Genomic DNA, 27,955 nt, shown 5'->3' with positions numbered 1-27,955 from the left:
CTAAAAGGCAAAAATGAGGTGACTCATGGAATGCACTTGTCAAAATAAGACTTCACTGACGGAATGATGAGATTTTGACAGTCAGTACTTTATTTTTTAATATTAAGAATTTTACTTTAGAATTTGAAGGCTTGCAACAGAATACATTAGAAAGAAAAAACCCCAGCTGCCAAGTCTTTTGTGAATGAGACCCACTGCTGTAATGTGATTAGGACTGAACACACAAATGTGTCTAAAGGTGATTCAATTAATTAACTGAAGCAGATGCAGCTCATTTGGGTCTCTGGCTCTGCTCTGGAAGTGTCTTCATTCATGCTAATCGGGAGGTGAGGGCTGGGTGGTCATGACTGCATAACAAAGGGATGAGGGTGGGATTTAACAAACCACAGGGGTCATATTGATACAGGACACATCATGTTTAAAAGAATTAAAGATATTTCACTTACAGACAGTAAAATGATGAGATTCTTCACAAAAAACACTTTCCAGTTCAAGTTTTACATTGCAAAATAATGATTAATTTTGATTAACTAACATTTTAAAAGACTAATAAATGTAAACGTTTCCCTTTAAAAAAAAAAAAAGTTTAATCATTTTAAAATTTTAAATCAACCAAAGCTTTATAACCAGCATTATCTTCAGTGTACTTTACATAAGATACTGTTCCATAAGAATAGTTGCTGTGATTTAATGTAGAGAGTGTTTATTTATGTAAGGGTGTGGTATGGACTCGCTCATAATTATAGAGGAACAGGAAGGTCACTGTTATGCCTAAGTAACATCGGCTATGTTGAGAATGAAGTACTTGCTTACTGCACAGTAGCTATAGTGCATACTATTTAGAAAAAAACGTACAGTAAGTATTTTAGTTGCAACAGGAAGAACCCGTGCATAACCTTGAGATCTCTCAGCAGACTGATGTTAGATGCACACATGCATGCAGAGGGGAGTGAGGGGTTAATGAAGGAGTGTGGCTTCAAATGACAGTTATGCTGGAAAGCCTTAGGAAAATCCCCATTATCCCAAAATAAACACTAGGGGACAAAAGTCTTGAAATCTCAGACAGATCTCATGACATATTCAGGTTAATATTATGCAGGTAAACATTGAATATAGCCAGATTAATGCAGTGTGGAATATTTCCATTAAAAACAGCTGTATGTCAGCATACACACCTTAGTTTCAGGCGATCAGTATGAGCCGAGAGATCACTGTACAGTATAGCAGAACCATTGTACAAGTCAGTGATGCTCAACTTATGGTTTTCCTGAAATGAGAAAGAAGTACAAACATATGTCACTCAATGTGTGTTTTCATCTAGACTGTCAGATGTTTTTTTTAATTAACCAATTTCCTACATGCACTGCTCTTCAAAAGTTTGGGATCAGTAAGACTTTTATTTAAGAAATCAATACTTTTATTCAACAAGGATGCATTCAATTTGGCCAAGAAAAGAATCTTGAAAAGACTGTATCATGGTTTCCACAAAAGTATGAAAAATTGTTAAGTAAATGTTTTACTTGAGCAGCAAAGCAGCATATTAGAATGATCATGTGACACTGAAGACTGGAGTAAAGATGCTGAAAATTCAGCTTTGAATCACGGGAATAAATTACATTTTCAAATATATTCAAATAGAAAACAGCTATTTTGAATTGTACATTTCACAATGTTACTGTTTTAACTGTATTTTTAATCAAATAAATGCAGCCTTGTCGAGCATAAAAGACTTCTTTCAAAAACATAAAAAAATCGTACCGACCCCAAACCTTTAAATTCTGGAGCATGCATTTATGTGGCACAAAATCAGTTCTAGTTCCTAAGAAAGACAAAGATTTCAAAAACTGGTGTGAGACTGAGTGTGAATGGTATCTGATGTCTTTTAAGTGTCTGATGTTGACAGCGTGTGCGCCTTAACCTTAATGTTTTTCAGAAGTTCCTCCAAGGTCATTTCCTTTTGACCCTCACGCCAGCCCTGCACCAGGAAGTCGTCCCAGAGAGAGTACCGCCTCCCCGCGACCTGCCGACAGACACGACACACCGGCTCTAAAACACATGCTTAACAAACATCTGCATTCTCAGTTGAGGGTATAGGCTAATTCTCCCATGCATACTACTTCTAGTTCACTAAGTCTGCATGAACTACATGGATGTGGCGTTAACAGCTGATATAGATCTTGTTAACCCTGCTGACACATTTGCAGCTCATGTCTTGGATGTCAAACGCACTTCAGGTCAGAGGTCATATAACACCAGAGACAGGATAAACAGAAAACAATTAATGTGAAAAAAACTATATTTATTATAATATTTGTCTGATTTCATTATACATTTGACATTACAATGTAAGGTTTGCAAGCAGTTTTGGTCTTTCCTCACTGAAGGAAAAGAAAAAAATGACAAAAAAAAAAAGTTGCATCTCACATGAACTGACTTGCTTAAAAAGACTTTACTAATACCATTCTCCTGAGGCACACTGCAGTTCATACATTACAGTAAATTTGAGTCCATTTGCACAAGTTTGAATTATTCTGTGCATCAAAAAATTGGTGTAGAAACAATTTTCACTTAGAAATTGCTAGTAAATTTCACAAATCATTACAAAGGAACAGCAAGTCACAGATTGAATTAAAAATGAAATTGAAGAAACACTGAAATCGTATTTGCTAGTACAACATACTCCATAACCTTAGTTTTATTTACTACTTAAAAAAAACATTTTTACAGTGTATACTGGTAAAAATTAAGAGAGAACATACTACAAACATCTCATTTACAACCTTTGGTCTGCAGTTTATAAATTATGAATGATAAATTCAAAGACTTTTTTCATCTGTGCAAACAGTTTGCCCAGAGGTGCAATACATGAAAATGTAAAAAGATTTTATGACAGCTCTGGAAAAAGGAAGTTCAGTCCTGCTCAGTAAAACAGATCCATGTCTTGACTTGATCTTGCTGACAGCATTTCAAACATACGTCATGTAGAAGTATGCATAAACCTTCAGCTAAAAATACACTGCTTTCATGTGATCAAGTACAGCACTAAATACAGAACCCAAAGCCAGGCCTCAAATTCCCCCAGGAGCAAAGGATCTTTGATAACATTTATGCCTCTGTACTCTTACTGTATGAGCAAGTGAGTCATCTGCATTTAATTTTATTTTGTCCTAAAATGAAAAATTATTTACAATTGATTATATCTCCAGAGCTTTCAATGAGCAATAAAATTGTCCTCTGGGTTAGTTCATTTTAGCACCAACCTGAGACACGACACTTCTGCGGGACTTCATACCTGTGTGTGAAATACGTGGATTTCATTCGTTTAAGGAAGCTGTTCTTCCTGGGCTCATAATAATAATAATAAACTAATACTATAACACAAAAGTACCATGGAAATACCATATTTCTGGACATGCACCATGGTGATACCATAACATTCTCTGAAGTAATTAGGATATCATGCACATATCAAATGAAAATGGTAATTACAGAGTGCCCAGATGATCGGCACATACACTATTGATCACATTTTTTGTTAATAAAAAAAATATATATATTTTTTTTTATTAATATGCTCACCAATGCTGCATATGATCAAAAATACAGTAGAACAGAAATATTGTGAAATATTATTAGTAAAAATAACTGTTTTTTAAAGTAAGTTCAAAAGAACAATGTATTTGAAATAGAAATCTAGTGTAACATTAACATTTCTTCAAAAAAAACAAAAAACATAACTGACCTCAAACTTTTGAATAGTAGTGTAAATCAAAGTTATCTAAACCAGAAATATTTGCAGTATTGGATATAATGGCATAATTCAAGTCTTCAGATATCACTGTCCAAAAGTGGTAGGTCAAGTTCCCTACTCAGTCCTGTAAATAGCAAGACTAGCACATATTTTCAACCACAGTCATTTAAAAAAACCAATCAATTTGTCATGCTGTGCCGACACCGACCACATTGCAGTGCATTCACCAGATAGATCTACTCCACCCAATCTGCGGCCATAACTTCACTTTCAGAAGTTAGACTTTCCCTCACAGTGCTTGTGTGCTGATATCTGTGATATTCCTACATGGCATCTGTCATCTTTGACTACTATGTCTAATATCAAGGTTGAAATGAATAAAGGCACCATATACAATACATAAGAAAAGCAATGCAATCATTTCAGGAATGGATGAAATCTCAATGCATGCTAAGGCTTCTTAACTAAGAAAGTAGGGGTCAATCTATCCACAAATGAAAGGGTATACTGACAGCGTTAACCTCTCAGTGGGAGGGTTAAAAATAAGCATAGTAATGTGGAAACCCGTTAGTCTTTGGGAAAGATGCAAATCCTAATTGAAGACGTCTAAGCCTGTAGAAAGCCTCCTCAGATCCAGGCCATAAACCTTTATAATCCCATCACCTGATTGTATCTGTGTTGCGGAGCCACACGTCTTAATGCTTGATTTATCTACGTATACTACCATTCAAAAGTCTGAGGTCAAAACACCACTGATAAACACATTATGGGCACCAGAGATTGGGACTTGGCAGGGATCTTTTTATTGTTTTATTCTAAGTTAATGTTGAAAAAATATTACGCATAGTCTATGGTGTAAATGCTTTTGTCTGCAAAATCCTCTATCCATTTAGATTATAAAACAGTGGAAAAATGTTTTTGGGGTCAAGAAATTAATACTTTACTATCAGTGTGTCACTGCTGAATAATAGACATTAATAAAGTTGAATTCTATTTCAAATAAATGCTTTTTTTAAGCTTACTGTTCATCAAAAGTATTCTTAAAAAATGTGATGGTTTCCACAAAAATATAAAGCAACAACTATTTTCAGCACTGATTATAATCGGACATGTTTCTTGAACAGCAAATCAGATTTGTGAAGGATCATGTGATGCTGAAGATTAATGATGCTGGAAATTCAGCTTTGCATCACATGACTAAATTACATTTTAACAGATATTCAAATTGTAATATTACTGTTTGTACTGTATTTTTGATAAAATAAATGCAGCATTTGTGAGCAGAAGAGACTTCTTTCAAAAACATTAAAAAAATCTTACTGACCTCAAAAATTGTGTAGAGTATGTGGTCTAAATAGATGCTAATTTTACACTTTGTGCCAAACAAATGTTAAATCTTGAAGTAGTACTCATTCAGCACGCTTTTAACATATACAACAGTATATTTCTTGTGTTCAAACTAGGGGCATTGTTTGAATGTCTCGGCCACTTGTTTTAAATACAATGAAACAGAACGAAGGCTCCAAAATGTCAAGCTCTAAAATCACAAATAAAGTTTTGAATGGAGAGACAAACAAAATATAAAACCAGAAGAGTATTGATGAATCTTGGCTCTTCATACCATCACCACTTGTTTGCTCACTGGGGGGTTTAAAGCGTTGCTCTATGTAAAACGGCTTTAAAACAATATCATTAATAAATTCCAACGGTTCCTCTTAGTGCATTTCAAAAATAAAAACTCTCTCTTTCACGGAGCGCTGTTCTGTTGCTATAGTCCATGGAGGATGAAACTATGAAATTCTGGACCAAACATGTGAGGTCATCACTCTCAGAATGGAGCTCTGCCAACATTCTCATCTGTTCTTCATAAACTCTATCACAGGCTGCATTGTAAACTGGGCTTTTTCCCCACTCAACATGTGTCTCTGCAGTGCTCATGCCATAGAGAAGAATTTGAAGGAACACACAACTGTTCATCAAAATGTTTTGAGGATTGCATTATGAATGCATTTACCAACTACAAAATATGAGTGACTCCAGCATGTGCGAAATGTTAAAGAGAGTACGTACAAAAGACCTTATATCTAGCGGTGGACAAACGACTAAGAGTTGAGCAGAGGCTTGATAGCAATTGTTGAGCGACTGCTTGACGTGGCCTGCAACACAATGGTTGATTCTCAGAGACAGGAAACTTGACGCAAAGGGTGCAGCATGATAAGTCGCCCCTTCCTGCATGTGGAATAAAAATGGAATGGCTCACGTCCTCTAAGGTTTGGGGTAGAAAGAATCATCGCCAAAACTATAACAATGGACTCATTCTCATAACCTATACAGCTGAAACTGTTTTTAGAGTTCTTTTAAATCCCTAGGGAACCTTTTGAATAATTTTTTATTGTGGTATCAAATATTTCAGATAAACCCGCCTTTAAATAGCACAATAAAACATGCTGTAAAAATGAACTGACTGGCTGCCTTTCAAGTCAGTCAGACAGGTCTTTAATTTCTAAGTGGACAGTTCTTGGCCAGAATGAGATCAATTAAACTTCATGATAGTCTGGCTGTGCAGAATTAGCATCTGTTCATTTTTGAGTAGATGAATGGTAATCCGTGGGATGTTTGGGAAATTACAACTCGTCTTATGATAGTCTTTGAAAGTCCAAATTTCAGTGTGTTGAATCACCCACAAAAAGTCCAGTGTATAAGCTGAAAGGCATAACTGAGGAAACACATGGCCTCGAACAAACAGATGAATATGAACAATCCCTTTCCTCTGAAGCCGTTTAACTCTGTTGCTACAGTATAAAAGGGATCAGCTGATTTGTCCATGCCACTTCTTTAACGTCATGCAAAAGGGGATTCTAGCCATGAAATGAGTCCTTTGACGTAACGGGTACCTCCAAAAGTCAATATGTGGCCTGAGGGGCAAAATATGGCAGCCAGCTGATACACAATCCTCAGCCAAAACACAGCTGAAAAACACATTTTGGGCACTAGAGATTGAGACCTGGCTGGAATCTTTTCATTGTGTTTTTTCCTAAGTTAAAGGTGAAAAAATATTTTGCATGGTCTATGCTGTATAAAAGCTTTTGTCTGCTAAAAGCTACACTGACTTGCATTAACGATAAAAGGAGAAAATGTGCGCATGCAAAGTTGCAGGGGCATATTTATATATAAAAGTTTGGGGTGAGTAAGACTTTTGGCTATGAAAGAAATTGAAACTTTTATTCAGCAAGGACGCATTAAATCAATGTAAATTGTCAGTGAAGACCGTCATATAGTGTTGCAAAATATGTCATATTAAGATGTCAAAGATATTAAGCAACAAGCCTGTAGAAAGCTTCATAAGCCTCAGAATGATTTCTGAAGGATTATGTGACACTGAAGACTGGAGTAATGATGCTGAAAGTTTGGCTTTACCATCAAATAAAAAAACTAAAAAATTAAAAACAGTAATATTGTGATATATATTACATGTTTTCTGTGCATATATAGTGCATTTTAATCAAATAAATGAAGGCTTGGTGAACATAGACAAAAAAAAAAACGAACTTACCCCAAACTTTTGAACGTTATTGCACGCTGTGTTGCATCCACATTTATACTAAACATCAATGCAGAAAAGTGTGTAAAATTCTAGAGTAAATCAATGCTTCGTTTAAACATTAAGTTAGGTACATTTGCTCAACTGTTTTTGGTTGGTTCAATTCTCTTTCATCAACAAAAACAAGAGTGATCGCTTTACTGAAGGAGCTTCAGAAAAAGTGAGACAGCTGAAAGTGTGTCTGTCGTTAGGAAACGATCATTGATCTGTCTTACAGGAGCCCCCTGGGGAGACAAACTGAGGCACAGATGGCCATCACCAAAACTCTTCTGAAGGACCTTTCTTGATGTTTGACCACAAGAAGAAACAAGATGTCAGAGTGATGCATTTTAACACAAACAATGGCCCCAAAATGTATTTGGCCACTTAAGTCACACTTAAAAATGGAGAGTCGTTGCAATGGATCACAAAATATCAAAGCAACTGCATTTATGTTCAAGAAAGGTGCCATAAGCTCAGTTTTCAAGCAACGCATTTTATAAAAACTTTTATACATCCAATATAAGTCACCAAGAACTAGTCAATTGAAAGACATCAAGCAAAAGAATGAAGAAAAGTAAAGTTAGTTGGCAAAAGCCATTTTTAAATACTTTTTGGGCCACTGTATACAGCAAATCAGATACCACAGCCTTCCAGGCTGAATATCTCCCTTTAATCTCCTCATGCATATCCCCTTCTGGAACAGAGCGGGGTAACAAAGGATGGAGAGGGGTGACAGCATGGCAGGCAGTCTCCAGAGGGTTTGACACTTACACTCCAACTATAGCCCTTTCTACAAAAGGCCCATTGACGTGTTAAAGAGTAAACAGAAGTCTGGCTCATTGTCCTGCCAATGAGGCGCTCCCCACCTGACTGACGGCTCGTGCCAGAAGGAGTCAGTCAATGGAGTTTGTTTCTTACAAACGGTGCATTTTGTTTGAGTGTCCCTTTGACTGACACACACACACACACACACACACACACACACCAACGTTAAATAAAGCCCATGTAGGCCTGTGCTGAAAGGGTATAATTCTCCTTGGTGTAATCACTGGTCCCATAAATTCAGAAGCCTAATCACTATTGTCACAAGTACAAGACAACACGCTTTGAGTTCAGTGTGTTTTTACAGTTTTTCCTTGTTTGACTTACCAGTGCAATGAATGCATCTGAATAGCCTGCTGATTGTGATCAATAATTGTTTCTTTGTACGTCAATATCATTGATTGGCTTCTATTAGCCAGTCCAGGGGTCAGGGGTGTCATCGTGTTATGTAATGTAATAGGATTGTACTACTAGACTGGTCACACATGGGCACAACAAAGGCATCTGGAATCACAGATGTGTGAATAAATAGTTTCCTTTCCAAAAAAAAAAAAAACTCTGGAGTTCCATGGTACAGTGTTGGTAATATCAGGATATTTTAATATTTCACAAAAAGCAGCAACATTATTACTGGTATTCCTGGAAATACCATGGAATAGATTTAAAGAATATATTTTTTGAAATTATAAATAAAACATTTTGAAGTAGAAAATTTGTTTTTAACTCAATGTGTTTCTTTTTAATTATTTGTGAAATTTACTACGACTGAGTGAAAATTGTTTTATTTACAACTTAAAAAAATTATTATGTACAGTATGCACTGAAAAAAATGGTGTAGAAACAAAGATTATTGGAGTGTTTTACAAGAAAATATTATTACAGCCTTTCTACTTTAATTCAACGTGTTACTTGACATTTCTTTGAAACGGTTTGTGAAATGTACTAGGAATTTCTGAATAAAAGTTATTTTCTATTAAAGTTATTTCTGTACTATTTAAATTACCATGGTACATTTTACTATAATAACCTTGTTTTGTTAAAATCATATAAAAACAAACAATACTTGATTCTGATTGGTCAGTTGCGGAATTCTGAGCTCAAACAAGCGCTAAACAGTAAACCATATTAGTTCTAACATATAAAGTCTAAAACTGACAAAAGTGCAGATGAAAAATGTAAGAGCATTATGGGAACAGAAGGGAAAAACTCATGATGCATACCTACGTAATTGGTTTAAATGGCATATAATTACACAAAATGGTGCTAATGTTTGCCCTCAACTGATATGGCCGAGTGAAAGCTGAGGATGGTGAGGAGAGTAAGCACACAGACAGGAAATGAAGCAGAGAGTCTGGTGAGGTGAGGCCTGGAGGTGTCTGGACTCATGCGGACGGCTCAAGGGTCAGCAGTGATGTTTTCATGCCTAAGGCTAATAGAATGACGTTTGTATATCAAGATTAGACAATAAAAATCCAGCTTCCATGCATTTTTGTTTTGGGAAGACTTCTGCAATGTTTGCAGAGCAGATGCAAAATTAACAGAGTACCATGGTATTACCATGAGTGGAATAGAAAGGTCAATAAAATACAACCCCGATCAAAACATTTGCTTGTTTACATGGATTCCTGACCTATCAGTGTAACCGACACACATTTTGAGATATACTATAAGCAGGAACATCAGTAACAGAACAGAGACTAATCAAAGTTGAGTTATGTTTCCTTCTTTCACGAGTTACAGTTCTGCTTTCCATGCTGTTGATGTATTGTTTGTGAAGAGACTCTGTTTAAATGCGTACATAGACAGTAAATGACACTTCCCATATTCCAAAATTAAAATGATGTGATCTTTCCAGCTGTACAAATGCATGGGTAGAGAACTAGGGCTGAATAACAGACGAAGCAACACATGGTCTATACCATTTGTGAGAGAGAGCAGCTGCCATGAGTACATACAGTATCTATGCGAGTTGGCAGTCAGTTCGAGTGCCATTAAAACACATGCAGCACTCAACAACATGTGAAACATGCTTTCTGGATAGATGATTTTCATAGAAAAAGACTAAACTGTGTACTAAACAAACTGTGTACTTTCCCCTCATAAGACATTACAACCACATTATACTGATAACAATTATTCATCAGTGCATATACAGAAAAAGTATTAAACTTCAAGCCAATAAAGTGTACCATATATTTCTTGGGATCTCCAAAGCATACCATTTGGACAAGGATTCATGATCAATAAAAATGTACCGTCCAGAGCATTCCAAAGAACTCCAGTTATCTGATGGAATTACAGTGAATTTGCACGGCAAGGAAACACTCTCCATTTCCTCAACCGATTACTTTGCAAGATAATGTCTTATTTATGTCCAGTGCATTCATCTAGATGTGACTGTGCCAAATCTGTTGCAAGACACCAAAACCGGTGCTTACGGGTTGTTTATATGCATTAATACCTCTCAAATGCATTTCCATTGATCACTAATGGTCAATAATTACGCATAACGTGAGTATGCAGTCATTCACTTTAGTGGAAAAAAAAAGCCGCTTTGGCTTTTGGAGTCACAAAAAGTCACAAATGGAGTACTAAGGCTCTGATAATGTCAGATTTACCCTCTTGGGTATCCTCTTTTTGCACGCTGTGCAGCAGTGCTGCAGCAACAGAGCACTCAGTAGCTTGAGATACTTGCCCTGTTGGAATGAAAGCATAATCTTGAGTACTACAGAATCTGTCATTATAAAGCATGCCAAACCAATCAAAGATGGTTTGTAATTTGCACAAAAGTCTTCAAAGAAAAAAGCCAACCAACCAACTGCTCCCACAGTCTTTTAAACATTATGCAAGTATAGGCAGATTCACGTTTCATGTAGTGAGCAGCACTTTTGAAACACTTCATTGCAGTCTGAGCACATCACATGCTAAAGAGACTTTATCTGGTGAGAAGTGTGATATTGAACTCAGTTCTGGTATTTTCACAGACCAGGCCTGCCAATTAAGCATACTGTGGCTTTTACGGTCTAGCTTGGATTCTTGGGGGACATGTTTGCATGGAAAGCATCTTAATTGAATAAGTGTTTTCACGTGTCTGTTTTATGGCCAAATTCCTCTATGTTCAGCAAATGGCATTGCATTGCTGCATTGATGACCATCATAGACACAAACATATGCCAGCAGACTAAACAGCTTATTTACTTTCTTCTCATAAGGCATTATCACCAAATTCTACTGATAACACTACAACCATGCCACCCTGCAACAAAACAGTCTGGATTTTGAAATCTGTTGATTTAACAGACAAATAAACACATACTTTGGGGATGTTGTTTACACATTCCCTATTTAATTTCTTAACATTCCTGGCTTTATTGTGCATTATTTATCAGTGTATGTTTTTCTAAAGAAATATTTATCTTGAAGTCAACAAAGTATACCGTATTGGAATCTGTAAAACATGCAACTGGACAAGGATTTTGCATCAATTTCATGATTAATCTATTGCTCTAGTATTCTCTCAATTTTTCCCATTAGGTACACACATGGTTTCTTAGTCTAAGATTAGCTAATCCAAACCAGAACTTTCCCATCTAATTTCAAGACTGATTCCAGAGGCACTGCTGCACATGGAGGGAGAATTATGGGAAAGCTCGTCTTTCCTGCATTCAACACTGTGGGTAATGAAAATAACGTGGCCTGTGGTCTGATTGATCCTGACTACCAACGAAAAATCATTGCTGGGAGAAAAAGTTCACAGTCAAGACTATTGGGATCACTGGTGATGGGCATATTTCTGGTGCACAAGTCTGGTGCACTTTGCAGCTTATTCTTGTCAAGAACTGTTCACTTAGACAGAAGGTGAATATCTGAAAGACATTTGACTGCTTAACCTAAGTGAAATATCTGATACCACAATAATAGCTGCTATGCATCTATCCAACGATCCTTCCATTTCTTAGCACCAGGAATACTTCATATGATTTAACCCTCTTGGTGTGGTCTTGTGATGGCAAGCCATGACACAATGCATGACTCTACTACATGTGCTGCATGAAGTACGGCTTAATGATTTCACCATGCAGACATATGGAAAGTATGCAATATGCCGTTACTTCCAAAGCAATTACTTTAGTCGGCCACACGCATATTTTTGGCAAACATTCTGATTCATGTCTATGAAAAATTACCATTTTGTTTGAATGAAAACCAGAGGGATTTCTGTGCTCACTCAACCATACAATTGTAATAAAAAAGTTTTGAAGATCAGAGAAGAAGAAAGACAGTTAAATATTAAAGCTAGAAAACTGATGGCGATGCTTTTAACAACTTTAGTTATGACTCATTTTAAGTAGGAGAGTGCTAGAGGTGTAAATTCAACAATTCGTCAACAAATGTGTTTTCAGGCCTGATTAATCATTGCACACAGATTTACGCATCCAAAATGCAGCAGAGACTTTCATAGATTTACTGTAATCAAACCTCATGTGCTCAGAAGACTGCATTTATTTAATCAAATATACAGTAAAATATTACTACAAGTAATTTATTCATGTGATGCAAAGTTGAATTTTCAGCATTATTACTCCAACCTTTACTCCATGATCCTTTAGAAATCATTTTAATATGCTGGTTTGCTGCTCAAGAAACATTTCTTACCATCAATGCTGCAAACAGTTGCGCTGATTCAAATTTTTGTAAAAAAGTTTTAAAGAAATTTCTGATGAATATAAAGTTCAAAAGAACAGCTTTTATTTGAAATAGACAACTGATAAGTCTCAATTTTATTCAATATCACTCCAAAAGAACTGCAGTGCACATTATGGGAAGCATTAACAAGTCTATTTCATCCTCAGTTCTTATCTTTAAATTGTACATGACCTCAAATTTTGCAATACATTAAAAAATGTGCATCATCCTCCTTAACACTTCATCAAGATGTCATCATGTAAAGTGGTTGTGTTGTGTTTGTGCATCGTTAACAAGGCAAAGCTTTAACTAAGACCAAATGCTCGCTGATGAAGGTATACACAGCTCAGCTCTATTGTCAGAGCTGATTATGCAAGTGAGTGCACTCTACAGTAAACACAGAAGGAAAAAAGAATGAATGAATGAACATGTAAAGATTCAATGTTTTGAAACTCCATCATAAAGGGAATGCTTGAGAACAAAGAAGTGAGAAGAAGCTTTGGGATTGAGCAGATGGGCTTTGAAACCTCTATTTCTCCCCCACAGCCTCCTTCTTTCTTACTTGGTCTCTCTCTAAGAAGCTGTGAATGATTAAAGGAATAAAAAGGCAGCCGCAATGGAGCTCAAGAAAATCTGGTTCTAATAGAGGAGTTTCCTGCGATGGCAGGAAATAGCTGTCATTTCTGCAGGGTTCACTTTCTGCCTCCTCACTCTTTTCCTCTGTCATTCTCACTCTTTCCAGCCAGTCGTAATTCATAAATGACCAAATGAGGTGGCACACACATCATATCCAAATAAATGCTCTCACCCCATTTTGGACCAGCAGACACAACTAATCCATTATGTAAGTTAAAGAGAAAAAAATCCACAAAAATATTAAGCAGGATAACTATTTTCAACGTTAATAATAATAATAATAAGAAATATTTCTTGAGCAGCAAATTAACATATAAGAGTGATTTCTGAAGGATCATGTGACACTGAGGACTGGGGCAATGATGAAAATTCAGCTTTGCATCACAGGAATAAATTATATTTTGAAATGCACTCAAATAGAAAAATTGTAAATTGTTAAACTGTTTGTTTTTCTGCTTCTTTTAAAAAAACATTAAAGAAATCTTTGTGACTCCAAACTTTTGAAATGTAGCGATATGGTACTGAATCCCTATAAGTCATGAACAGCGTAAGATGACTTAACCGGACAAAAATGTCTTTACTGTGGCTATAAAGAGAGCAAAAGGCTTTAATTATAATTATAGAAAGCGTTACAAGCACTGCCAGATGTTTGCTTCACTGACATTAATCGCCTACAGGTGAAAAGCCAAGCTGCCAGAAATGGTTTTATTAACAGAAGCAATTTTCTTTAAATAAGTACCGATTAACCCTGTAAAGACTGACAACTTTTCAGACCTTTAGTACTTCTCAAACCACCTTTTGAGGTGGTCATTTATATTGTAAACAGTCATGCATATGGATGAATCCAGGACAGCATCAAAAGATGGTACAAAACATCATGTTTAAACTGATCTGAAGTGACATCCATACAAAACCTACAAAAAAATTGAGCCTTGAAGTTCCAGTAAGCAAGCAAAAATGCGATTGTGACACGGACAAAAAGGTGCTCGGGTAGTGGAGGGAAAGATCTTCAGAGGAACCAGACTCACACAAGCACACCAGCATCCCGTGATGATGACCAGCATCTAAAAGAAAACACACGCTGGTCTTTTCTGCAGGGTTACTTGAGAGGCTGCTAATAAGGACCTGGAGCTGCCACAGCAAAACTCCCAGCAGGCAGAGCACTAGGGTCTCACTTCAGATAAAGGCACATTTTCCCATGGTAACACTGCACTGCAGTAGAATGCTGCATGCTGGGAAACAAAAACAGTTTAAAAGTAAAGAAAAACTCCCATTTTAATTGCTGATCAGTTTTATAAAAGACAATTCATATAGTCCTAAAACAAGGTCTGTAACACTAAACCAGGTCATTCTCATGACACAAACATTGATAAACGAGTTCTCTGAAACTCGTCTTGAGTGTAAAAATAGTGGAGGCTTTTAAAAAGGATGTCCTTGGTAGAAAACAGGAAGCTACAAGCATATCCGTCTTTCCTCAGACTAGATTTCTGATGACAATTTCACAAGTGTATCTTTTTTTGTATGTATATAGAAGAAACCTCTTAGTCTGTGATCTGTCAAATTTCCCAAATACTGTTTTTTTTTTTTCTTCTTGCGACCATGTGACTTAAGTTAATTTTAGGAAGCAACTGACTTATGCATTACCAATCAGTTAAATCTGTCTTTCCTTTGTGTTTCTTTTCTCTAAATCCATGAAATGTTCCAACTGAACGGTGCGTGGCTGGAAAGGAGACTAATAGATATTTCCAATACATTGACAGCAGACAAAGCTCCATATGGTGACTACCGTATCACCACCACAGTCTAAACAACGGTTTAAAAAATGGAAATTTTAACTAATTGACTCAGTGATTTGTTTTCCGCCATGTGACTTTATACAAACAGTATCAGTATCACAACATAAAACGTGTGTGGAAACTTTTCCGCACATCCTGTACTTGGAAAAGACTAGTGAACACTATGCCAGTCATATGAAAAAGGTATGCAAACAAAACAAAGGGGATGGAAAAAGTGAAAGGAGAGATAAGGGGGTACATTTAAACTTCTAGACATAAAACCTTTCTACACAGTAATCCCGAAATGTTTTAAAACACTTAAACATTAAGACAGACAACACATGAACACTTAAAACTAAATATAGATATGGTTCAAAAGACTGGGGTGAATTTGAGAGAAATTAATACTTTTCTTCAGCAAGGATGCTAAAATATGCCAGTAAAGTCATTCCTAGTCCGATTTCTGTTTCAAATAAATGCGGTTCATTTGAACTTTCTATATCATGGTTTCCACAAAGATATGAAGCAGCACAACTGTTTTTGACATTCATAATAATAAGAAATGTTTCTTATAGTCAAATAGAAAACAGTTATTTAAATTTGCAAAAATATTCTACAATATTAATGTCTTTACTGTGTTTTAATACAATAAATGCATCCTTGGTCAATATCGGAGACTTCTTTCAAAAACATGTTTGAACAGTAGTGCATCACATACAGATGTTTGTTAGAATTTCAATGATAAATCAATTGATATATTGTTCAAAATGCATAAAAATATTGTGACACTTTGTTGAAGCTAGTGGAACATGTTGACATGTTTATGTGATGAACCACACCTGTGGTTCCTCTGCTAGGACACCTGTGTGAACTTGAGGAGAACTGACTTCTCACATCCACTAAAAATCAGCAAAATAATTAAAAGGCATTGAGCAGACAATCACGTTAGAAAAAAACTTGTGCAGTTATTTAATTTTATGACATTCTTACATTTGTGTGGCTTTGGTGTCTAAATATTTCTTACGGCCAATGAATGTTCTTGTAACAGTGTGTGTGTGTGTGTGTTTAGAAAGGAGCAGTCTGGACACTTCAGAAAATGGTCACATCACACAAGTAACATGAGCTTGTGTGTTTCAAAGCCCAGCTCACTGCCTGTCCCCTTGGGTGAGAATTACCCTCAACTCTGACCCTGCACATGTTGGTAGAAACAACACTCCCTCATGTGTGGACGGCCATGTCTGGGGTTTGCATTACGTCATCTGTGAAGTATATCTGCACAAATCTTGGACCATTCAGTTGTTTTTAGATTCTAGCGGTTGCTATAAACCCACACCAGCTTAAATTTAAACTCCAGATTTAGCATGCACTTCTTTTGAGGGTTTGCTGCTTTATACACACACACACACACACACACACGTGTCTGTCTGAATACTCAGTTGTCTAAATCTGAATGCGTTCCCTTTGAAAGTGGAAGTCCCCTAAACTGAGTAAATGCACCAGGTTGGCAGGTGAGGGTCTGCGGGGGTGAGTGTACAGTTACTAAGTGGTTTAAGCCCCTGAGGTTAAAAATAATTTCACTAAAGCCTGTAGTGATCCAGACCCAGACAGAAGACTGATGCTGTAGCCTTTCACTCCAGCCATCACTCCCTACTCATCACCCCCAGCCCTCATAACAGAACTCGACCACAGTAAAAATCACCTGTACTTCACTGCACACGAGTAATAATAATAATAATAATAATAATACACTGTATAAATGATTTTACTCTAACAAACAACTAGTCTTCCATAAGTGTCTTAAACAAATTGTTTGAATAAAGAAAGACCATAAGCATTGATGATTTTTATGAAGTTGTAAATAAAATAAGATTACTAGAGAACATTTTACAAGAATGTCTTGTTTAATTCAGTGCAAATTCTTTGTAAACAATTATTTCAGAAATTTCTAGTAAATTTCACATTTTTAACACCAATTTTTCAGAGCATGTGATAAGATGTTATAATAAAATAGATAAATCTGATAATATGATTAAATTTATTGAGATCTAAATATTAAATGTATTTATTTTTTATATATATATTAAATATATAATATTAAAACTGTATTTTCATATAATATTTTATTAGCTTTATTACTATTATTATCATTACTGTTGTTGTTGCTAAAATAAATATATAATATAAATTAATATAATTTTGCTGTTTCATAAATACAATTAAGCTACTTGAAAGCATGCATTACTGTGATTTTTAGTAGAGTTACTAGATTTTGACCAATCCACTTTGCATTGTGACTAACAGCCCTCTTTAATCATGGTAAAATTACTGTATTGGAGTCACAGATTACTGCTTGAATACATTATGTTAGACAAAAGGGCCAGTGCAGACCAGTATAGTCAATAAAAACATACAACCATAATGACATGTTGTATTCAACAGCTAAGATCTCCTTATGCTAAATGCACATGGAATAAAAGCTAATGAATTGGAGAGGAAAAAGGCCTACACACTCATTCAGACAACACCATATTAGATGGTGATAAGTGAGTGGCTTCATCACTTACTGTGAATGTCGGGGCCACACAAGGATGTGACAGGACAAAGTATTGGGTGGCCAGGTTTATATGCGCGTTGCGGTAGGATGTGATTTTCTGGTGACCCTGGACAAGCTTATAGAGCTCCAAAAACATCAGCCCGGCGATCGCAGCTGTTGTTGTGGCGATTGCTGGAATGATGCGGCCAGCTTGCTCTGCAGATGAGAAAAGGGATATTATTTACATAAATATGTACATCAGTAAACACTCTACAATGTTTGCGAATTACAAATGCATACACTTGAGTGCAAACTCATGCACACCATTAACGGAAAGCAGTACAAGCAAAAAAATTGTATCTGGAATGGAAGTCTATGGTCTAGTACTGTATAATCAAAAGGTTTTTCCACAGGGTGTACTGTATATGTACAGGAACTGAGGACACAAACCACCTGAGGGGAATGTTGATCACTTTAGAGCTTGTCTCACAAATAAAAGCACAGCAGAATTGTTTGAAAAAGACAATAGTCATTCACTTTGTGGCGGTCGGCTGTTGGTATATCGTAGTTCTCTGCCCTCAGGTTGGATGCTGCGACTATGTAGTCCATGTGGAAATTACTTTCATCATCCTGGAACACATGAATAAAAAAGAACATTTGGTAATGCACAAACAACTGCATTATTACAAGCACTGCCACATAAGGGGGGCTTTGCACATTCAATCCTGGTTGTCAATGAATACATGCATCAGACTCACATCATTGGCCACTGTACTTTTTATTTTACATTTATGCATTTTTCAGTGCAACTTATAATTCTGTGATATTTCTGCTTAAAACATGAAAACATTTGTCTTAATTCTATCTTAAAAAGTCTTAATATCATCTGCTATTTTGCTTCATGTACATTGTACTTCATATTTATTATACATTAATTTAATATTTAATAGTATTTTAGGATGTTTAGATATGTCTAGTGGAAAACAAGACAAAACTACCTATTTAAAATACTTTAAAAAATATAAAAAATGTTATATATATATATATTTTAAATATATATTTTTGTGCATTAATAGAACAGTCTGAAACAAGCTGCATCATTTATTGTTGTCCTTTGCTTCTTTTCAGCTACGGAAAACACCTTTTGATTGTCCATCAGCAGATCTAACAACCATCTGTTCGTTCGTTACCAGGGCAAATACAATGGGGAAAAAAGACCTGTTGTGTCCGAGGTGCGATGCTGATTGCTATCTTTAGTCTTGTATAAAAAACGAAGGATTTAAAAACAGGAACAAAATGTAGCCACAGGTATGTTTGCGCATTTTGGTACAACAGGTACTAGACAAAGATGTCATACTGTGTCATATTTAAACTTTGATAGCTTCCCATTTTAATTGAATGAAATGTTCCAGTGACAATGCACATGATGTCACAAAACCACAACTGCTCCAGATTCAACTAGTTCAACAAATCATATCCTTATAAATTTAGTGACATTTTTAAAGATATGGCCATTACATACCAAATAGGACATTAATCATAATCGCAACTTTTCAGACCAATTTTATGTTTACAGCTGCTAAAGTAATGATTGACACAAAAATGAATTTCCAAACCTATATTGTTTTCTTTAGCAAGTGTAAAGTCAAACTAAGATGTTTTGTAGAATGTTCTGTTCTATAAAATGCAATTTAATGGGCATAATATCAAAAACACCATTAATGTTGCTCCGCAGTGAATGGGTGCTGTCAAAATGAGAGTTCAAACAGCTGATAAAACATCACAAGTAATTACATCATATTCAAGTCCATCAGTTAACATCTTGTCAAGTGAAAATCTACCTGTTTGCAAAAACAAATGCAGCAACATGTTTCCAACCGCCATGCATAATATTGCTTTCTCCAGTAAAAAAAAAAGTTGTGGCATTTTTTTTATCAGGAGAGAAATATGCACAGATCAAGTGAAAAAAGTCCAAAAGCCTTCCAAGTCAGTTCTAAACAAATATGTTGGTGGATTTTAATGTAAAAGGACAACAGGGGATGGAATTGTTCACTGGAGGAATCATTATTATGGATTATGGATGGATTTTTACTTCACAAGATGTTAATTGATGGACCGGAGACGTGTGGATTACCTGTAGAGTATTGTGATGCTTTATCAGTTGTTTGGACTCTCATTCTGACGGCACCCATCCACTGCAGAGAATCCACTGGTAAGCAAGTGATGAAATGCTGCATTTTTTCCCCCAAATCTGTTTTGATAAAGAAACAAACTCATTTAAACTATCTTGGATGCCCTGAGGGTGAGTACATTGTGGGTCATTTTTGGATCAACTATTTGTTTAATACAAATGATACAAAGAATGAAAGTTTCATCAAGGCTTTAGACAAATCACAAAAACAATATGTATTGCAAAAATGCTATACAAATAAATCGTGACTTGACAAACACATGGTAACTTCTCAAACTTCTTTAACATCTCCAACTTGACTTTGTCTAAGAGATGCAGTGAGGGATATTAACGGAGATATTTGATGTTTGACATTCTTTACAGACTTTATTTTATGATGTATATTCATATTAAGCATTAAATTTCACCTTTTCTCTCCTCGTTTTCCTCTTTCAGCTCCTGGTCGGTCACTGATATCTTTACACTAGATTTGGGGGTGAACTCGGGCACTTTTACTCCCTGCAGAATCCTCTGAATATCGGCACGATTTCTTGAGCCTGTAATCCCATAGCTCTGCCCGTATAAATTGGCCGCTGCCACAATGAAGTCCATATGGGTGGTCTATAAAACAAAAGAAAACAGGAATAATATTAAACCAAAATATTTCTATTGTAGCTGGCAGAACAAAGGCAAAACTGTGAGTTTGTGTTTGATTTTGAGCTGAAAACTTGCCATGGATCACAAATAACACATGCAGAGAAACAGAACTCCAGTGGTTAACAGGAAATGATGAAAGGAAAGTGTGTAGCACATTCAAAAAAACAACACTTCCCAAAATGGGCTAACCTTTGAAACCACAGAATTCAAACAGACTCTTATGAGTTAAAAGGAATTCCTTTAGGGGAACACAAATCTTACCAAATGCTGATAACATTGTTAAAGAATCAAGACAATGGGCCATAAAACAGAATAATTGTTATAGAATGGAATCATCTGCATATCAAGAGACGTCTAATTAAAATATTTAGGAGTTTTCCTGATTTTTTTCCCCTTCAGTTTATACATGTGTCTGAAAGGGTTGATTTGAAAAGCATGACTTGTTTGCTAATGTGGCTCTGTGTAAAGTGTGAGTGTGTCTCTGAGAGAAGTCGGGGGTTTAACATGTTTTCACCTTGCTTTGTTAATCACAGGTGATCACTGATATCAGATACTATCTTATTCACACCAGGAGAGAAACTGAGTCATCTAAACTTAGACAATGCTGTCTGCAGGGGATGATGGGAGATCCCAGGGGCTGTGTGGGGGTATAGTAAAACTTACATTGTTGGTGTCAAAGGTCAAAGGATGTGGACATCTCTGAGGGAAGTCCAGAGCTTGTTACCTAGTGAGGACCAGAGTGGGAAGGAGAGGAGGAAAAAAAAGGGTTAAAACGAATTCTTTTAATGTTTGTATATAATATTTACATTTTAGATATTACATGTGTATGTAGGATCAATAACTGTTTTTTACAATAATACCTTTTAAATATTTAAAAGAAATATTGATTTTTGATTTTACTTATTAGATATTTGTCCTTTTTAAAATGTTTAAATACTGTTTTAATATACAAATTAATTGTATATTAAATGCATCTACTTTTTATACTATTATTTTATTAATATTTTGTACATTTTATAACTTTTTATTTAATAAATTTATTATTTTATTTACTTTTTTATAATTATTGTTATAGGGTTGTCTATGTTTAAAAGAAAAAATAGTTATTATTTTTATAATTGTTGTTTAATTTAAAATATAAAAATATGGTTAAAGACGCTATATAGTTGGCTCCAGTAAGTAAGAATGAAAGACGTCTACATGTGTCGTGGGCCAAATGGAAGCCCTGCAGCCACTTGTCACATGCTGATGTGAAGTGGACGTGATTGGTCACCATAAAGCCCATGTCTCCAAACCTTTTGCTAAGACAGACAGAATAATGAGTTTATCATGTGTGTGTTCAATATAATTAATCTTTTAACAAAAAACAGAAGGTGCTGTTCAAAAGAGCAAAGACAGACCTAAAGATCAGTAACACAAAGCTTATTCCACTGGTTTAACAGAAAGACTTGTGTGTATTCATCTTTACAACCGTCTTTCTGCACTCCAGGAGAGACGTCCAAATGATAATGAGTTATGTCAAGCTCAACCAAACCTCAGGGGAACTGCATGATTTATTCTTTTTCAGTGCATTCATACAAAATGGATCATGCACAAGCCCTCAAACTGAACTGTGGTCTACATTCCCATATCAACTTCTTATATCTGGACATGCAAAACTCTGTCTTCTTGTCCGTATCACCCCTCCTCTGGATGCATGTTTATCTCAGTGCGCAGGCACTGATGCCATGGATTAGACATCTCTCCACATCCGTACTGTTATATAATCATAGACGCACAGACTCCCAGTAAAAAGACCAATTGTACCTTTACTCTGTCAATAAAACTAAGTTACAATCTCATATTTAGAAAGAAAATATTGCAACATGTTGCCATTCTGACGATGAAGACTTTTGTTAATTTATATAATTTAATTTAAACTTTATCATGCCATTTAAACCTTTACTGACCTCTCTCTATGGTTCAGGGCCCACTGTTATTATAGACAACAGTGCCACCTGCTGGTGCAAAGTGAAACTAACTCAATCAACCCAAAAATAAGGTCCTATTATTATCCATTGTCCAAAGCATTTTACTGTACAGTTTTTGGGTGAATCTCATGAAAACTGTCAAAACATATATGGATATAATTTCAAACTCAAACAAAACAAAGCAAAGCTAATTAAAACAAGAATTTGCATAAAAATAGGAATTTATTGCCCCCCTTTTTTGTCATAAAAATCTATCATTAAAAAAAAAAAAAAAAATTATATATATATATATATATATATTATATTATGTCACAATGGAAAAAAAAAATCACAATGGTTCTGAAAATTGGTTTTATAAAAAAAATCCTTTTGATTTTGGGATATGATCTAGACATGCTTTCATGGAATTTACCCTATTAGAGCGACAATTCCCCCTAGGTTGCATAACTGGTGTGTACACTGCTCTCTGTGTTACCTGGTCAGGGGGAAAGCAGTGTAGCAGTTGTCTAATGTGATAGCTGTAGAGCGTTTCCCACTGTCTGCGGGCCCAGCCCAGTTCTGAGGCCATTCCTCACCCAGACTCTTATAGACACCCTCCAGTATTTCCACAGCCTCCACATCGCCACGGGCGATCAACAAATGCTGGGTCACTGCAGAGATGGAGAAAAGTGTTAAGAGCTGTCAGTATACAGTATGAGTAGTTTTCGTTATTTACATTTTTTTAACATCACTTGATTAGGCAAAACTTGATATGGCACCAAAATGATCATTAACCAAAACTAAAACCAATAAAAACCAACGAAAGCTGTTGAGTTGGGTGAGGTCCTTCCTTGCCTTCACTCACAGGCTGCAATTTGCCGACAGCCAAGAGGAAGTAGTTGAGATTGAGGCAGTTATGCTGCTGCCTTCCCTTTGCGGTATCTGCCTACAGCACACAGCACCTCAACTTCCTGCACACTCGCCTCTCTATAAACATCCTTCACTTCATTTCAGATGGAAAAGAGATCTGACAACAGTTGACACTTGCGGCAGGAAGACCAGGAGGAAGCCTGGGGTTAAACTAATAATGAATAGCTCAGCCTGTATACTTGGAGTATAATGTTGAAACAGAATCTCTGACATGATATCTGCATCTGCTGATAACAGCAGAGCCCCTTCATCCTAGATTTCCTCCACACAGTTTCTCTTCTAGACTATTAGCTAGTTAAATTATATTCATCTATACCTGAGAAAGTTGTTCACATTCTCTGCCGTTTGTTTGAAAAGTCCCTCAAACTGGTCTCTGGCCCACTGAAAATGACAAACAATTGATTTGTGAATCAGAGTCATAGCTTCATGTATGATAGAAATGCAACTGCTACATTATAATTGTCACTGTGTTGTCACTGTCTCCTATGTTTGCAAATATATATATATATATATATATATATATATATATATATATATATATATATATATATATAAAATGCTGTTTATTTACTACTATATTGCATTTAAAATTGGACAACAGTGCTGCAGTGAGCACTTAAAATAAACAGGATGCTCTTGTCTTTTGGTGTGGATGCAATATACAGTAGCTATTGTTCCAATTATCTTTATAGTTATCATTCTTGATGTAAAAACGGCCTTTAATAGACATTTAGAGTGACATAACACAAGTTTATCTCCTAAAATGTTCTCATCAAAACGGTGTTTTCTAAACACAAAATGAGAGAAATTGCAATGGATTCTTGAACGGCTGCTAAATTGCCAAACCTATACATTTACAGTCAAATAAACTTTCCATGTTTACAAATGCCTTCTGACCTGTAGCGTGTGCTCTATACGGTGAGGGAAGTTCTTGAGTGTGCAGATGGGAATGGCTCTCTGTCCTCCAGATGTGGAGGGTCTGTATGATTCAGTCAGATGTGGTACTACCACCAAAGTCCCAGGGTTCCTCCCTCCAGCATAGGCTTTTTGTTTCGCACACAGCATTGATCGAGATAGACTCCTAATGCATAGGGAAAATAAAATGTTAGGCACATATTTACAAGTTTGCATTGCACAGTTTTTCATCTCACCCAAAATGACAAAGTTTAAACTCACGTGCATCCACATAATTTTGAAGTGAGGTTAAATTTTTTAATCTTTTTGAAAGAAGCCTCTTTTGCTCACCAAGGCTGCAATTATTTGATTAAAAATACAGTAGAAATAGCAAAATGATAATTTAAAATAACTGTTTTCTATTGTGCTACATTTTAAAATGTAATTTATTCCTGTGATCAAAGCTGAATTTTCAGCATCATTTCTCCAGTCTCCAGTGTTACATGATACTTCAGAAATCTCATGAAGAATATGCTGATTTGCTGCTCAAGAAACATTTCTTATTATTATTATCAATTTTGTAAACAGTTGTGCTGCTTTATATATTTGGGAAACAGTGCTACGTTTCTCATGATTCTCTGATGAATAGAAAGTGCAAAAAAACAGCATTTGTTTCAAATAAAAATTGTAACATCATAAATGCTTATACTTCACTTTAATGTATCCTTGATAAATAATAAAAACAAATTGTAAAAAAAAAAAAAAAAAAATTTAAGACCCCAAACATTTTAACAATGTATGCTCAAAATGAAAAGTATTATTTATTAGAATAAAACTTACAAGAGCAAACTGTTTTAAAATGAAGAAATACACAATTTAGCAACATTCAGAGTCATCAAAGTAACACACCAAATAATCCTCGTTCCCAAAAATCTGAAATATTCAGTTGATTCACATGGGAAACTCTGACTGACATACCTTAGTGCTCAGCAGGAAATGACACATGGCACATAAACTATTTCCTGTGCATTCGACACCTCTGACTCACTGGTCTGCTCATTGCTCTTCATAACAGATCAATGATAAGATCCAACAGGGTTTACTGAAAAACAAATCAGGGTAATGTCCTCACCTGCTGGTGAAACAGGAGAAATACACTCACCAGAAAATAGTTCTGTTTCTTCAGTTTGTCTTGAAAAGCAGATCCAAACACAGCAATCTGTCCGTCATATCGGCTGTCTCTCTAAAGCACAGAAGATAAAGATCACTTCATGTGAAGTACGTAAAGTGCTCAGATGATTGTTCATCAGAAACAAGACTTTCATGTTTTCTAAATACTGAGAATGAACTGGCTTGTAGCTTACAGGAGCACAGGCGTCTTCAGAAAGGGCTCCATCGCATTGACAGGTGCCAGGTCACCGCTGGCAACCAGAGATACCTGCCTTACAATGTCTTCATCGAGCTTATCAAACTTTGCATCTGTGGAAAGCTCTTTTGTGATAGTAACCAGCTCTTCGGCATCAGCCTATAGAGGGAAGCAAAAACACAGAGATTAACTACTGAACTATTACATATTACATATCCAGTTCTGTCTGTTTTTGTTTGACACAACGCTGTAAACTGTTCTTCCAGTTACTTTTTTAATTGTTAAGAACCAAAAGAATCAAAATCACATTGTACCAAATTTTTTTGACGTCACAATGCATTGCATATTTTATAATTGCAATCACACTGAATCATTGTCAGAGCAAATATGTTATATACCTGTATAACATACCCACATACAAAAAGAATAATGCTTTTAAATGTATAATAAAATGTTTTAATGGAGATTGAAATCTCAATTATTAAAGAGGCAGTTTACCAGAACAGTTTAAAAAAAAAAAAAAAAAAACCTTCTCTTTATACTTAGCCAACATTTTACACAATGTTGTGAAAATACACAATCTTTAAAGTGCCACTATTATGGATTTTTGAAAATGACCTTTCATGCAGTGTCTAACACAGCTGAAAGTGAATGAAACCATCCTGCAAAGTTTTAAATCTCAAGAGTCGACTCGGAATCTTTTAAACGAGTCGTTTTTAAAACGAATCCCAAGTCGTTTCATGTTGACATCAACCTGAAACATTAGCATATTGCCCGCACACTTGTTGCACACGCAGACCTGGGAAAACTTGGGCTGTATCCGAAATCGCCCCCTATACCCTCATTCACTATTCCCTACATTAGATTGAATGAGTGTACTCGAGAACATCCACTATGGTTTCGAACACCACTTAAAATGGTGCACTATTTGAGGGTATAGAGGGCGTTTTCAGATACAGCCTTGATTATCCCGTTGGTCTGAATGAAATGCAATTTTCAAACAAACACACGCAAAGAGAGGGTTTGGAAAAATGAATCCTTGAGCGAATCATTTGGGAGTCGTTGAGCAAATAAGGTAAAAATAAATGCATATTGTAAGAAAATTAAACAGTTTTTTTGACCTTGCATGCATGTCAACCTGTTGTTGGGGACTCCCAGAACTAAAATATGAACCTTTCATAACCCATAATAGGGGCACTTTAAAAATGTTCTGTGGACATATTTATAGACGTATTTTAATAACCTCATTTAGCATAAACGTTTTGTTGGACTGACCTGGGATCTAGGATGGGGTGCCCGGCTGTGTTTCTGAGTGAATCTATGCAGGGCCTGGAAGGCCAGATGCAGAGACAGGTGTCTTTGTGTCTTGCCATAGTCTGTCATCTCCACAAGCCCAGGATCTCTGATCGCTTCATCCAGAGCCACATTCAGAGGTTTCTGCAAGAATTAAAATATCAACTCGATGTGCCTTGCTTTAATGCCGTATATCAACACACCTATAGATTTCGAAAGCATACTACATCAGTAGCATCTTAAAATAATTAATTATTCCATACTATGCAGTCAAGTATCCTCACTATGGAATAAATCAGTCACTGGCTGATCTAGCCTGAAAAATAAGCTTTTTATAATGCTATTTGAGCAAGAGAAACAACATTTATGACACAGTTGTTGTCAGATTTCATTGGTGATTTCAAATATGAATTTTAATCATAAGCTTAGAACAGTTTGGGAGAATTTGATGTTTCCCCATTCAAAGTGATAGGAGAGAGGAGAGGCGTTTCAAAGATGGCCGCTGAGTGACAGGACTTGCCTCAAAGTGACTTTGGTGATACTTACAAAGCTGAGGGTTTCAGTCTGTTTCACTTCAGTTGTCACTCCACCCTTCACATACTCAGAAAAGTTTGAAGTGTCACAAATACTGAAGGAGTAGCGGTCTAAAAACATTCAAATATATTGTTATTGACTGATTTGCATTGCTATTGACCTTTTCTGGTTCTTCTCTATCAATGATCAGCTCTAAATGTTTTTCATATATTTGATCATATGACACCTACCTCTCACTTTAATCTTAATGGGGCCATTGAGTTCAGTCATGCCTTGAATCTCAGAAATGTACAAACATGCCATCGGTGAACTCGTGGCTTTCCTCATCTGTGCATGTTACTATGCCTGGATTGTCCTGTGATGAAAAATCACACAT

The 27,955-nt window shown here is 35.9% G+C and overlaps 1 pseudogene across 1 annotated transcript; it reads right to left on the bottom strand.

Moving 5' to 3' along the window:
- Window positions 1-209: 209 nt before the first annotated feature.
- LOC306845293 (ubiquitin-like modifier-activating enzyme 1) lies at window positions 210-27,955 on the bottom strand (annotated as a pseudogene). The gene is made up of 17 exons: window positions 27,810-27,955; window positions 27,592-27,689; window positions 27,028-27,189; window positions 25,751-25,911; window positions 25,549-25,629; window positions 25,435-25,450; window positions 24,390-24,573; window positions 23,809-23,873; window positions 23,059-23,233; window positions 21,277-21,337; window positions 20,385-20,577; window positions 20,236-20,282; window positions 18,324-18,416; window positions 17,818-18,000; window positions 1,919-2,020; window positions 1,176-1,267; window positions 210-347 (listed from the first exon to the last, which is right to left on the bottom strand). The product of its transcript is annotated as a ubiquitin-like modifier-activating enzyme 1 (transcript).

This window comes from Barbus barbus (assembly GCF_936440315.1).
Source record: "Barbus barbus genome assembly, chromosome: 25".
NCBI classification, from domain to species: domain Eukaryota; kingdom Metazoa; phylum Chordata; class Actinopteri; order Cypriniformes; family Cyprinidae; genus Barbus; species Barbus barbus.
This window is presented reverse-complemented; position numbering and strand designations above follow the sequence as displayed.